The 15,498-nt window shown below is 37.9% G+C and overlaps 1 protein-coding gene across 4 annotated transcripts in view; it reads left to right on the forward strand.

The window, feature by feature from the left end:
• Positions 1-10,192, forward strand: part of LOC306803172 (uncharacterized protein) — a gene marked incomplete at its 5' end in the record, with an annotated part of 53,492 nt that extends 43,300 nt beyond the window's left edge. Inside the window, 3 exons of one of the 4 annotated variants that reach the window (XR_013774559.1) lie at positions 3,381-3,597; positions 4,115-4,282; positions 7,420-10,192. Of the gene's footprint in view, positions 1-3,380; positions 3,915-4,114; positions 4,283-7,419 lie in introns of those variants that run through there. The other 3 variants (XR_013774560.1, XM_079308214.1, XM_079308215.1) reach the window with 3 other exon arrangements.
• Positions 10,193-15,498: the final 5,306 nt, after the last annotated feature.

A 15,498-nucleotide genomic window follows, 5' to 3' on the forward strand; every position in this document is an offset into this window, starting at 1 on the left:
AGAAGCCAAACTAGGCATTTCCCTGCTCACTGTGCTTCTGAAGGGCTTTCAAGAGACAATGCTCCTTTTGCATTTTGTTTTAAGGGAATCAGTTCATTCAACAGGGAGTCCTAAAGCAATTTGACTAAAGAACATCTGGTATAAGCTGTCAGTGTAGTTTCACTCTCCCTCCACTGCCTCATCAAAATTAACATAACCTTCTTAATGAGGAGGAATGGCTAAATCTTTCAAAAGAGGCAGGAAGGTGTTTGAACTCCAAGAGAAATATTAAAAACCTTTATTCAAACACATTAATACATTAATATGTATTAAGAGGCACAGACAATAATTACATGGTGTTTATACTGAGTTATTTAAACAGAAACTGAGTGCTTGGCAAATTAACATATAGAACAATACTGCTCTGATAGTTCAAATGATAATAAGACCTAATAGGATTTGTCTATCCCCAATTCTGCCAAATCCAAGTAAGACTGATATAAAAGTTGTAAATGTGCAGGAATTGGCTTCCTAGACAACAAAATGCATTTTGATGTTCTGAAAAACAGGCTTTGAGGATGTGACAACACATGAAAAATTCCTTCAGCTGTGCCTGTGCTCAGCACAGTTTGGGTGAGCTGGGGCTGCCCTGGCAGCAGGTTTGTCAAATCTTGCTCTATTTCCATATGCATTGTGCTCCTGTGGCTTTCTTGGCAGCTTCCTCTCAGCTGGTACTGCACCCCAGTGCATCAGCACACACACAGTGAGTTCCTGGGCTGAGGAACTCGCAAGGAATGGGCAGGAGGCATGCCAGGAGGCACCAGAAGGAGAAGAAGTGTCCCTGCCTGGGCAGCTCATGGGCTTGATCTCAGCAGGCTGCAGTGTTTGAAGCAAGCAGGGAGGACAGAGAGGAACAGGCAAGTGAAAAGTAAGGAGGAAGAAAGGAAATAACTCAGCCAGCAGAGACATAGCTCAGCTAAGTCTCCTGAAAATTCCTCAGAAAATTAGAAAACCAGCAAGATAAGCACATATGGTGGCAGAGACATGCATGTGTGAAGGGCATGCACACACAGATGTACCTGTGGGAGGCTCCAATGGGTGGGCACTTGTCTGAACAGCAGTAACCTTCTGGCTCCGTTTTACTGCACATCAAAAATAAAAGAGATACTGGAATATATTGGTCTGGGACCTGCATAACAGAATGAATCTGCACAAACAACAGCAACTCTTTATATTTAAACAAGATGGAGAGGGATGCAAGTTTAGATACACAACAGACAGCAGCACTAAACAGTTTTCAGTGAAATCCACACTCATAAAATTCCAGCATCTTGGACTAAACACCTTTGTTAGAAGTGATTGAATCCCTAACAGCTGCAGCAAAATGCCTTCATTTGCAAGTGTTACTGCTGGATAAGCAAAATTATCTTGCTATTATTGCTATTTTTAGCAGCATCCATAACACTAGCTGCTTTCCAAACAGATTTCTCTCCAGTGAGCTTGCTACAACTGTTGTGTGCACGTGGATGTTAAATTATTTTCTTCCGTAGCACAAGTTGCTCATTGTAGACTTCAAAGTTCAAAAAGCACCATGGTGGGTGAAACTGGAGTTAAACAACCCAAAGACGGGAATTTCATGAGGGATATAAGAGCAATTCTGTCCCTGCAAGCACCATTTATCTTCTGGACAATAATATTTTAATGTTGAAAAGCATGTTTGATTTTAAATTCATAAGAAAACATTGCAGTACTTTATGTTTGAACTAAATTTTTTTTTTTTAATAACTTCTACAATTTTTGTGAACAATATAATCATCCGATACTTTTATGAATAAAAAAGTAATAAGTGAAAGCTTAGAGATTTAGAGAATAATATTTCAGGAATTTTGCCTCAAATAACCAAGTCTCTTTTTTGTTCTTTTTTTTTTTTTTTTTGTGCACTTGTATGCATGAGGAAAAACAGTGGTGTTCTGTCAAATAAAAAGAAACATCTTTCTCATTAGAACTGTGTTTATCACGCTTTCAAATGTTCTGCAAACCAATGCCCCTATTTGTCACTGTAATTCAATATAATAAAAGCTGTCAAAACTGCTCACTTTGCTCACTAGAGACAAATTTGCTGAAGTTTTGCAGCATGAGCCAAATAACACAGCACCAAATCCTCCAGTTTTTATTTCACTTTGCTGTAGGCACTATTCATACTGGTTTCTGTGCAGTTTTTGCTCAAGTAAGGGCTGAAAGTTTCAGGTTTTGAACATGAGACTTTTTTAGAAATAAACAGCACAGAAATCCCATTTACAAAGAACATTGGGTGACTGGAATGGTGCTGCTTGTGAGCTTTATCTCTGAAATGTCAAGCTTATTTCCTTCAGATTATTGCAAAATGCAGACTAACTACATCCTTGATGAAATTCTCTCAAGGACCATGAGGTCACTCTCGGGATTAAACACTGCCTGACCTTTTTATACAGAGTACAGAGTGCTGTATTTTGGTGCCTACTACCCTTTCAGAGATGTTAGTCTGTTCCACTAAAAACAAAGATTATAGATCTCTTCCCTCATGGGAAGAGTTTTGATGAAGCAACTTTCAGTTATTACCTTGTCCAAGGACAGCCTTGAGTAATGGCTATATTTTCCATGGTTTTAAAAAACATGTTTTGATGCATTAAATAAAGAAAACACATTAAGAGCTATGTGTTGGGAATAGATAGAGTGGCAGATCATGAGAAAGGTGGTTAGGGCAGAAGATTAGAGTCAGCTGCTCTTTTTAGTCTTCAACATACTACTGACTTGTCCTGAGATTTGGAGAAGATTGTTATGGTAAAATCTATAGAGTCCTTCATCTCACTCTTTTGAACTGCCTTTCTGCATCTGTGCAGACCACAGCAGTTTAACATGTCAAAACACTTTCACAGGCTCAGATAAAAGCTGCGAAATATTAACAGCTTAGTGGCCAGCCAATGCATTTTTATCTCGTTTTGAACATGTGCCCAAAGATCATTTGATGAAGATGTGTTCCACACCTGCAAAGAAATGGATTTCTACATAGACACAGGGGGCCTAGTAAGACCAGAGAACATGAAAAACAAGATGAAATCTACTCATGACTACAACTCCTCTGATTGAATCCTTTATTGCAGCTGCATGGACAGACCCCTCCCTGAGTTTTTACTCCAGCCATTATTCCTAACGTGGCATCCAGAAGTCAGCCTTGGCTTCCAACCTGGAAAAAAAAAGGGGAGATAGTTAGGCTAACACACACTAGCCTCTGTTAAGCATTCAGGGCATTGTGCATGTGATAAAGGATTGGATAAAACAGTGGCAAAAGTCTGCTATCTTCCAAGGCTCAGGAAAATAAACCACAAAGACAATTCAACAAAGTCCTCTTTGTTCCTGAATAGAACCAACAAAATGAAAGGAATCTGGTGGAAGAGAGAAGGCAAGAAAGAGGTCTGCTGCAGGGAGCAAGTACAGACAGAATCGCTCTTTGCTGGTTCCTCTGACAGAGCAAGTGCATGATTATCACATGAGCCTCACAAAGACTGGAATTAAAGGGGCTGACTCGGCTGTCACATCGCTTAAGCTGCGCTGAGGTCAAAGGAGTTCGGACTAACCGAGGTCAGCAACACACAGCCTGGGAAGTAGGGGTCTCTTTTTCAAAGCAACAATTGCTTAGGCTGATAAAAATAGATACCCAGAGCCCATGGTGGCTTATAGAGCCATCCCTTTATGCCAAATTCCCACAAAGTGCTGCATGTAATCAATAGAGCTCTGAAAAGAACAGAACCACAATGAAGGCTGTCAGGTGCTCACTAAAAACAAGTGTAAAGGGCAAAACACACAAGAGAAGTCACCATCTGTGTTAACCCCTAAAAGACTAAGGGAAAAAATAAGAAGTCTGAAATACTGGCACACAAGTGTGATAGAATCCAAATGCAAACAGGTGTCAATGGCACGACCCGTAGGGGACTCTGCTATTTGCAGGTCGCCACATGTCTTCTGTGTATTATCTCATGAATCTTGTCCCCAACAGAGACTTCTCTTTGCTGATTTCCAGTGATGCCAGGGCTACTGATAAATGTCTCTGTGCTAAAAATAGTACCTATTCTCTACCATGCCCTCTGTCCCCTTTCAGCCTCCACTTCATATGAATCAGCTCCAAGAGAGGGGCACTGACCTCATCTCACCAGGAATATCAAACATCTCCACAGCTTTGATGAACCTTTTGATGAGAGTGGAAAAAGGAGAAATGTACACATCAGCTGTGTGATCATGTGCAGGATGGGTCTGAATGCATCCTAAGGTTTGTGTTTAAAAGCAAAACCGATACACATCTCCTTTGGTATGCAAGCTCAGAAAAGCACCCTTTGTTTTTGTGTGGTTTTGTGGGGGGGTTTATATAGGCTTCAGTAATATTTGGATGGGATCCACAGAAAAATCTGCTAATTTTGTCATGGACATAGAACTATATCATCTTTGCTATTATCATCACTTTCCAGATAAAACCAAGATCAGGATATTGATGGGTTTACTGCTCCACAATGTGGTTTAAATAATTGTTTCTGGCCAACAAACTCCTATTGACCTTTGAATCCTGGTTTTTGAATCAGGATTTTCTATCTCGACATTATTTGTGGCTACATACCAGATTTTTAATATACCCTTTACAATAAAGGCTCCCTCATTCATTGAACCATAGCACTGGGGCATCCTGGTAAAAAAACTAGATCTGCTTGACACTGGTAAAGTGAATAGAGACTGGTTGTCAAGCATCATTCTGCCACATCTCTTTGTGGACAGGGAACTTACAAAAAAAAATTCTGAGAGCAAGACAAAGCAAAGAGGGCAACCTGCATGACCCCCAGGGGATTTTCAAAGATGTGCTCAAGCTGATAGTGCAGATGAACCTGGGAAAACAAGTCCTTGGGTAAGCTCAGTTATCCTTTACAACCTGACTGTTAATGGCTATGTGTTTATCTGTCCTTGAGGAAAGAGCCTCTATTGTGACTTATCAAACACAGAGGAATTTCCAGTGTCCTCAGGAAGATCTGGGACAAAAGTTAAACTGATAACTCCAAATATACTATTTGTGCTTCATCACTTGACAGACTTTAAACTGGAAATGGAGTTCTAGGTCCAGTGCTGTAACAGCAGAAAACTGCAGGTCTTTTTAATTTCTGTTCTTTTAATCCAATTCTACTGCATATTTTCTGTTCTGTTGCAAGGCTTTGGGCACTGCTGGTGCTGTGCCCCCTAGGTCAGAATCACCTTGCAGAAGGAGATGCCAATGCCTGTTAAGGGATTTGTACATGTGCTGAGGCCAGGTGAAGAACAACTGTCTCCACTGATGATACCTTACAGGAGGTAAGCAACACAGAGTGATTCCACAGAGAGAAAGCCAGCACCTACAATGCTTAAGAATGGAGTGGGTAAATCCTCAGACCATGGAATTTAGGCTTTCTGATATGGATAGAATACAGAATGATGAGAAGATGAGAAGCAGGCACTTCAATCATGCACAGCCTGGGCAATGTGAGAGGCTTGTTCTTAGGAACCTGGAAGAGTTTGTTCCTGATCTGCTGGACACTGAGAAGGCTGCAATCCACCAAACAGTAGCACTCTCTGTTGAGCATTCTCCACTGAAAATGTTTTGGTTTTCTCTGTAAGGAAATTTATTCTTGTATCTCCAAAGTGATGGGAAGCAATGCCAATTTCTCTTTCTGTGTGTTGTCACCAGCTCCTCAACTCAGCATGTCTTGCTGCTAACTTATCCTTCCATTGCAATAAAGCAGCCTTGGTCTTTCACACCATGTTAAAGAAAATAACCAGCAGAGTACTCAAACCAAGGCTTGGCTTGACTGCAGATTTCAATTGAGTTTAGCAGTAAAAGGAAACCCTATTAGTACTACTTCCCCACAGCTAGTTTTGCTCAATGCCTAGTGTTAAGATAAATTATGTTCTTCAGTGTGTAGGATGAAATAAGAGTTGCTATCACAGCAGGATGAGTTTCTCAAATATTACTTACATTAGGCAGCAAACTTTTGTTCCCACAAAAGGAAAAATTTTCAAAATAGATAACCAAGCTTATCTTGGTGGTCTATCACTTGGGGTCTAATCCATGATCTATGCAGACTCAGTGCAAAGTATATCACTTTGTCTAACAGCCTTTAAAAGGGACTTTGACAGAACTATTATTTTCTTCTGAATGATATACACAAATTCAACTCCAGTCATCTCTGTTCACTATTCTTTTATTGCAAGTATTCCTTGGCACAGTTTAAGAACTACTGAAGTTTTTAATAGCTGTTTAAAAGTAACAGCTATTACTACTTAGACTACACATAAATAGAGGACAACTAACCAGGTCATAACCTTTGCAAGTAAGGTGTGTATGGAGAAGGATTTAAGAGAAATGGAATTGTAAATCTAGTTACTCCCTTATTCTCTGTTTTAAGTGAGAAAGCAGAATGGATTTGCAATGTTAAGTACAGGGTAAGACTATTCTGAGTCTAATACAAATATGAAGGTACTGTTAGAGAGAATTTGTCATTAGCTTAGCCCTTGGAGAGCCACTTCTGGGACTGCTTAGGTAGGGATTCTTGGCTCCATATCTCAAATGTGATCAGCATTTTGCCTGTAATTCTTGGTCATTAAAGGGTATGCCAGCTGTGAACATGAATGTATTTTCCATTCAGATGGAGAAAGTAGGGGGAAAGGTATAAGATGGAGTGTCTCATTTCTCTTGAGATCTATCCAAGACCTTAAAAAATCAATGGAAATCTTTCTGTTGAGTTCACTATGCTCTGGATTATATCCTTACAAAACTCATTTTATTGTCAAGTTCATTCCTTCTTCCCCATTATGTTGCTCAATTTACTCTCTGCTGTTGGGAACTTTTTTGCAAATATTAATAAATCTGTATAATCTTTGGCCTTTAGCTGAGTCTCGATTCCATGGCACACTCTTGTACTGTATGCGTGACTGCATGGTTGAGGGTTGCTCTGGAAATTACTCATAAAAATTAATTGTCTGGTAATACCACAATTGTCAATATGTGTAGGTTGCAGCATTCCCCCTGTGGGCTGTTGTAGCAGATCATAAAACTTCATTTCCAGGAAAGTTTCAAAACTTTTATTTTCTAGGGAACATTAATTATCAGAGTCCAGATGACCTGTCCCATTTCTCCATTAACTTAATCTCTTTCTCTCATCAGACATGGTAATGTGAAGGCAACTGGCAACAGATCACATGTCAGGCTCCTGGTTTTATGCCCTGGTTTCATATCAATGTCAGCTGAAGTGTTTAAAAGCAGCCAGACTCATAAGCCTAATCCCCAAACAAATGTTTGTATGTGACCATTTCCCCATTGTTAAATGTTTGTACCAACAGCTGATTTACAAGTCTGACACTTACACAGACATATGCTTTGGCATTCTGCAGGCTTCCAGAGACTCATGCCCTCCAGCCCTGCTTGTTGACCTCCCTTTCAAACTCAGGACACTGATGGATCATCACGATGGACAAACCACTCTGGACCTACATGGTCGTAAAAACTCTAGTCATGTCCCCATTGGAGTTTACAGTGGTGCATTCTTTCACTGAGAAATTATATTCTCTTGAGACCAAACCTTTTGCAGGTTCTTATGAAGTTCTTACCTGGGGAAGATTTTCATACCTAGGATGAGATACATCAAAGACCAAGAAAACTTCCATCCCTCCTAGATAATCATCCTATGATCAAGATACTGACTGGTGGCACAGGAGTCCAGAATTCAAGTTTCAGTTCTGCAAGATGACAGAATTCTGTATTCCAGGCAAGCTTTCTGGCCACCAAAATATCAAGCTATTCTTGTATTCTGTCTCTCCTGCTAGACCTGTTTCACTTTGTATAAATAAATAACCATTAATTGAACAAGGGCTTGAACTCAGGCTGCCCATTGAACTATTGCATTGGTCTTTCCCCAGATCTGTGAATAGGTAACTGCTTGTATGAAGTCAGCAAGTTGCAGAGCAACACAGGTAGCCGAGGTGTCCCAAAAATGCAAAGGCAAAACAAAGAAAACCACTTGGTAAAGTTGTTAAGCAGAGCATGAATCACCTGGTTTTCAGTCATTGACCTGAATTAGGAAGAAGGACTGCTAGCTGTTCTAAGAGAGACTGTCCAATCATCTGAAAAGTCATAATTCCACCAAATTTTGAAGATAACTAATATTTAAAAGTCATACCTTTTTCCTTTCTGAAGTAAAAAAAACTCCAATCTTTACTAAATGATCCTCTAACAAACCCCTTGAACTAGAACAAAGGTGCTACATATCTTTAGCATCACAATATCTTGAGTCTTAAAGTTTCTGGAATCTCTGCTCCAGACATGAAAAAGGACCTCACTGTTCCAGTTCCAAGTGATTTCTACACCTTACACTCTTCACAGCTTTGCTAGCAGTTTTCAAATGAAGGTTTCAAACTATTACTTACACACTATTTACACATGATGAATATGAATTTTTGTCATATTTAGTCATGCAGAAAGATAACTGAAAGCAATAGGGAAAATTCACTGATTAGTGTAGCACTACCATAAAAGATAATATAAAAGGTAAGACAAAGACTGGAGAGGGTGACTCCTAATCTTCTTACCTCACTGCTAAATAATATACTGCAATAATTTTAATATTTACATTTGATGGCCAAAAATATCTTTTTTCAAGCATCTCTTTAATAAGGAACTTGGATGAAGTTCTTTGATTAGGAACTAAAATCCTTGTTTTAGTCAGATTCATCTCTCTATAAGACTATCAACAAATTGGTATTTCTGTAGACAAAGGGTCTGCTGTTTCTTTAATATGATATAATCGTTCTCATAAGCACTTGCATAGAATCAGTTAAGAGTTAACCAACAAAAATATACAAATATGCGGGAGGTTTATGAAGAACTACAACTTCAAAAGGAGTTGGTTTAGGGGTCATGACCCCATTTTTTGCAATAACTTATGCATCACAAACTTACGTAATTGGCAGCAGATAACATATCACACTCTCAGTTTTATGTCCTTGGTTTGACAACAGTGTCAATTGAAATATTTGCTAACTGCAGAACAAATGAACCTTCATAGATGAAAATGTTTTCATTCCAAAACTGATGTTTATAGCAAAACATTACCCCTTTATTGTTTTTTATTAACATTATTAAATAGAGTATCAGAAACAGATAGGAGTATACACATAATTTTGGACATCAAAAAATATTTCTGAATATTATTTATACTAGCAAAATGGAAATACCTGAGAAAGAAAAGTATATATTTTTCTAAATAAAATATCATCAGCACAAAAAAACCACATATTAAGTGGCCTTGGATCTCTAAATCTTTGTTATCTTTAGAGCATGAATCAGCTTTAAGATAAATTATTGGGAAATGAGTAACCCGGATTTTAAAACAATTTAGTAGCAGAGGTTTAAATCTACATTTTCCTTTTTCCAGAGACTGCATTAAAGAGCAGCCAAGAAGCAAGTCTAGACTGCTTCTGTATGTCGAAACTGGACACCTGTACCATCCACTTAAAAGCCTTTTCTCTTGGGACATTGGAATCTTCACAAGCCACAGCAGAAAATGCATAAAGCAAAAAATTATTATACAGAAGGAAGGCATTTAAAGGAAACCTTAGTGACTTAAGGTCTTAATATCTATTTAAATTGAATGGTAGAGAAACCAAAATTTATTGAGTCTCTTTTTGGGTGATCTGAGGCTTAGGAGTAGGATTTGTTTAGGGTTTGGCTCTGAAATGTGTACTTCATGGGGTGAAGTTCTCTTTCAAGACATTTCTTTCTCAACAGAGAGCACTGATGGACACAATATTAAATTTTCAAAACTCTACAATAGAAAGGAAGAGAATGGTGGCAATTTTATTGATGTGAAGTTTTCCACTTGACCAAATTACAAATTAATGTTGAGAAACAATAATCTGCCATCAATTTAGTAAAGCATTTGTGATTATTTCTAATCTCAACTTGAATTTAAACTGCCCTGAAGAAAACATGATATGTATTTTGAAATCTGGTGCACAGTAGATTATCACCTATGATGTATATTATTTGGCAGACAAGATTTTTGAGTCAACTTTGTTAAAAACTTTTAGTATCTGGGAGATATTGTCCTCAATGAGATTCCATGATATAGCTAAATAAGCACAAGTTATAAATAATGGACAAGGAAATTTAAAACAAAAAATAATAATAGCAGGAGAAGGGATATGAAAAAAAATTTAAAACTGGGAAAAAATGAAACTGATATGCATAAGAAAAAGAGACACCCATTATAGAATCATATAATGGTTTATGTGGGAAAATGCCTTAAACTCATTAGGTCCACCAGTAAACCATGTCCCCCAGTGCCAAATCTACATGTCTTTTAAATACTCCTAGGAAAGGCAATTTCACCACTTCCCTGGACAGTCTCTTGCAGTGCCTGACAACCCTTTTCAAGAAAGAAATTTTCCTAATACCCAACCTAAACTTTGCCTGGAACGAATTGTGGCCCTTTCCTTTTGTCCTACTGCTTGTTACTTGGGAGAAGAGCCTGATTCCCACCAAGCTACAGTTTTCCTTTGGGTAGTTGTAGAGAATAATAAGGTTCCCTCCACAAGCTTCCTTTTCTACAGGGAAATTTGGCCTGAAGGGATGCCATAAACTGACCAAATCCATTTCTGTTTCTCTATGTAGGAATAACTGTATCTTTCTTCTTAGCAAATTATTTTTTGTTTATCCTTTTCTTAGAAACATTTCAGCATGGATTTTATTCAAGTTCTATAATGCTTCCTTGCCCTTATCATTACAAACATTTTCCTGATGTCTGGCTCAAATCTCTCTTGTTGGTATATAACATTGCATTCAGCTCTGAACAACACTAACTCAAAAATATCTGGATTGTATCTGCCACCAGCATTTCAATTCATCCTTAAATATTATGCTCTGATTCACATAACAAAACATACTCATAGACTTTCAGACAAAACTAAATCAGAAAATGCATTCCACAACTCCATATAACCAGCACATACATGCAGTTTAAGGAACCAGCCCAAAACTATGTCACAACCTTAAAGTTCACATGATTGTGGATGTTAAGCCCTCAGCACCAACTGTTTTACTCTATAGGTCCTGTTTTGTTTTCACCCCACACTCTTTCAAGGCCATGCTACTTACTAAAGTAGATACAGCTGCTGGCAAACACTCACTGAAGAACAGCAAAAGCTGTGATGGGATGGAGAAAGCTATTAATTTGTAAAGAGGAGGCCAGATACAACAAGGCAGCAAAAGGCATTTTATAGCCATCATTTGCCCTGGCCCCTGTAATATAGAAGAATTATGGTCATGCAGCTGTGCAGCCTTTCGTCTTGGGGTGATCAACACCCTGGGTTTGAGGACACAAAGGTAGATTGTAAGAGCCAAGAAATATATTGCCTTTAATAATGTCAGATTTTAATTTGGTATCTCAGAACATAACCAAGGATAAGATGTAACTAAGATAAGAAAAAAAATAAATACTTAATTTCAGAAAACAATGAACTGGCATAATGTCTCTTAAACAATGGAACAGTCTCCCAGACTCTTCCCAGTAATAGAGCCTATTTGTTTGGTGCTTTTATAGCCAGATTGGCAAATGCTAGAAAACAGCCTGCAGGATATAATCCTGCTTTGGCAAGAGATTGGGCTGGATGATCATTTCCATCTAAGTTTCCTCCCAGTTCAGGCTCAAGTTTTGGAAGCAGAATCTTACTTTCTTACTTTGTATTTACCATTTGAAATCGTATTTCAGCTGGAGCTCCTAGATATGGCACTTAGCCTCAATAAATTCTGGTTAGAGCTCTCAAGGTATGATACCAACCTCCTTAGAGATGACTGGAGTGCTTCCACTGCTGTGGGGACCCTCAGAACAAGACTCTGATACTCCCAGAAATGGATGCACATCTGTGAATGTGTGAGAACTCAGAGACACTCATCCCTTTAGGCTGGCAAGAAGCACCCCAGCTTTAACAGAAACATTGTGCAGCACTGTGAACAGGTGACTTTGTCTGAGCCACTATTTCCTGCAGGCCAGTGGAACACGGACACAGTGACACAGCTTCTGGATTCAAGCAGACTTGTACCTCTGCTACATGCTCAGAGAAAGCTTTCACCTGCTCTCATAGAAATGTCGTCAATTAATTGTTAATAAGCAAAAATAAAATCCCAAATCCCAAAATAACCTCTCCCTTTTGACTAATACCATAGTGCCTAATCTCTTTAATGCCTGCCATCAGAATGTCAGTGCACTGAGGCACGAATCAGTATTATTTAATGTCTAATAAGAATCAAGCAATCAAGCATCTTGACCCAACAGAAGCAAGAGAAACCAAGGGAACCACACTGCACTCACAGACAGCAGTTCAGAGTGTTACTGGCTCTTTGGGGATAGCTTGTCCTGTCAAAATTTCTGTAGTGTTGAACTTCCTTCTCTAAAAATTTATTTCTTAAAAATACCCCAGTTTAGCCAGCTATAAATGGGTCATATAAGCCTTACAAGAAATTTAGAAAAATTACAACCACATTCTTGAATGGGGAGGCCACATTTTTATTTCAGCAATATGGATATAAATTTGAACCTCTCCTTCTCTCTTTCTCAAAATAAAGAACAATGCTATTTACTGGGCTATATATTGTAGCTCTTCAACACAAGTACATGCACACTATGAACAAGACCACCAATAACAAACACAGAATTATTTATTGCCATGTGAAAGATAAGTACACACAACAGAGCAAACAGAAAAAAAAAAATTTTGAAAACAAGCTTTAAAATTACGATTACAGAGCAGAAATAACAGGAGAAGAACTCAAACACATTGCTGCCCCAAGAGGATGTGAATTTCAATGGAAAATAACTACCAAATGTTTCCAAAGCCAACCACAAAAAAGCCAAATAAGATTCAACTTAAACACAATTTATTTTGAAGATTTTGTTGTTATAGGGTCACACATGCATGTAGAATTCATGGTTATTACTCAAAAATTAAACTCTTCTGGGCTCAGATTTGTGTAACACCAAAAAAGGATTTTAAAAAGAGAAATCCCTCTATTCTGTGAAACAGTTTCTGGGAACTTTCCTGGAAATCCCAGCAAGACCAGCCAAAGAAAATTATCTATGGGGAATTGTGATTGTTGCAGCAAATGTGAGCTTATACTCTGAATCATTTAATTAAGTTCTTTGAGTGAATAATGGGATACAAAACAAGGAGTATACTGAAGAAGAGTAATCAAGCTATAACAAGATCTGTCCAGTTATTAACAATAAATTGCACAAACGTAAATCCAGATCAGCAAAAAAAGCCCTACCGCACTCACATTTTATAATTTTTCAATAGAAGCTTTAAAGCAGCATTTGTCAATGGTGTTAATTTTAAATTATATGGCTAGTGACAACACTGTATACCACCCAAGATTTCAGCATGCTGGGAAAATCACATTTCTCTTTTTGAAGTTATATTTCAAAAAACCCAATCATTTTTGAATTATATTAATGGGTTCAGAGGGAGAGAAGAAAACACACACAACGAATAAGTTAGAATTAAAAATTAGATGTATAAGAGACATATTAAACATCCATATTCCAAAGCCTGAGTGAATTTTCATTTCTATTTCAATTTAAATGGATAGTAATGTGCTGGATAATAATTGTGGTAGGAAAAATAGAAACTGTTCTCTCATAAGTAATATTGCTGCTTCCAAACAACAACAGCACTGTTAACACATTCAATTGTATTGTACTGTATTACTAATATTCAAAAATTGTTATGAACTTGTGGTTATTGAGCAAAGTGCATTGATAGGTCCATGAATTCCTCTTGGACAAGCACATAAGTCACTCAGCAGCTATGGATCTGTGGCTGTTGTTAGCATTGGCTTTGAGTAGGTCAGCAGCTACTTTGGGTGAAGACTGGTCTCCAGTGGTCCACAAGCAGATGTACATCTACCCATGCTTATTGTGGCACAGCTTGGAGAAGAGCCACTTTGGACAAATTACATTAAATCCTGGGAATAAAGTGTAACAGGAAGAAATGCAGTACTCAGAGATGGAGACTGAGATGCTGCTAAGTTAGAACTGATGTTGATAACATTTTAATGAAGTGTAACAACAGAGATAAAAAGAGACACAACGCTTTATATTCACCTCTGCAGTTTCTGATGTACCATTCAAAACACCACCATAACTAAGGGATGCCAGCTTGGACCAGAACTTCCAACAGTTTTTCAAAGTATGTTATGTCTCAGTATGCCCTTGAAAATTTGCCTTAATCACACCTTGTGTTTCAGATTACTCACAGGTTCCTGTGACATTTTTATGCTCAAGTTGGGAAAGATCAAAAAAGCCAGCTGAAAAAACTTATTGCACTTCATTTTTCCTACTAAAGAAATTTAAAAAATAAAAAAGCAAACAAAACTTCAACAAACAAAAGAAAAACCCACCTGATTTATTTTGAACAGAAGAGTTGTATTTTGAGCATTTATAATACTATCCAGTTACATATACACCAAATTCCAGGGCGATTTTATATAGCTCAATTACAGCAGAAAAGGAAGTGAAAATTTGCACCCCACACTTCAAATGCATATGAGAAGAAGAATTATGCATCTGAACAGCTGTCTTATGTGGAAAGGAGTGACTTCATCTCCAACACACAAGATATCTGAACTGTCAGAAAGCTGCTAACAACCTCTTCAGTACTGCCATCCTCATGTACCTCAGGACACAAAGACCTGGGCTGAACTCCAGTATTACATTGTTCAGAGCTGAATGACAAAAACACATCTAGAATTAAAAAGTTATACATCAAATTAACTTGCAGTAAATAATGAATTTTTCAGTCCTTACTTAGTAGAACAATTTCCTCACATCACCTTTCGCAGAAAGCCTGAGACATAATATACAGTGCTAAATTAAATCTCATGCAAACATTACTGACATATGCAGAAGTGCCCTGCTTCAAGTGCTTACTCACTGAATGCCATTCAAACAAATGGCAAGTTATTGGGGGTCAGGGGCAAGCATTACATGAGGACTCTCCAGCTATTCAGAGCTGTGAATCTAAGGTGATGTATTGTTAAATTAAACATCTATACAAGAGGGCTGTGGTTACAGAGTTTGATGGCAGTGAGCACTGTACTGAATTTAAATGTCACCTTATTTATCATCCTGTATTATTCTTAGAATGTTTAGTGCTAGGAAATATACTGACGCAACTTTAATTCTTTACTGAAAAGCTCTCTATAAGAGAAAAAAAGTTGATGTTAGAACTTTTCAGAAAAAATATTTTCTGTTTCCACAGTTCCTATAGCTGTGAAAATAAGCATCTTTTCAACTACACTCTATAACTGTATTCACCATATCAGGTCATTTTGGGAAAATTCCATGCAGGTGTTTAACAGGTTATGGCTTGATGTCTTTATGAAAAAAAATGCATCAAACATCAAATAAACTAAATATT

Source organism: Erithacus rubecula (assembly GCF_903797595.1).
Source record: "Erithacus rubecula genome assembly, chromosome: 6".
NCBI classification, from domain to species: domain Eukaryota; kingdom Metazoa; phylum Chordata; class Aves; order Passeriformes; family Muscicapidae; genus Erithacus; species Erithacus rubecula.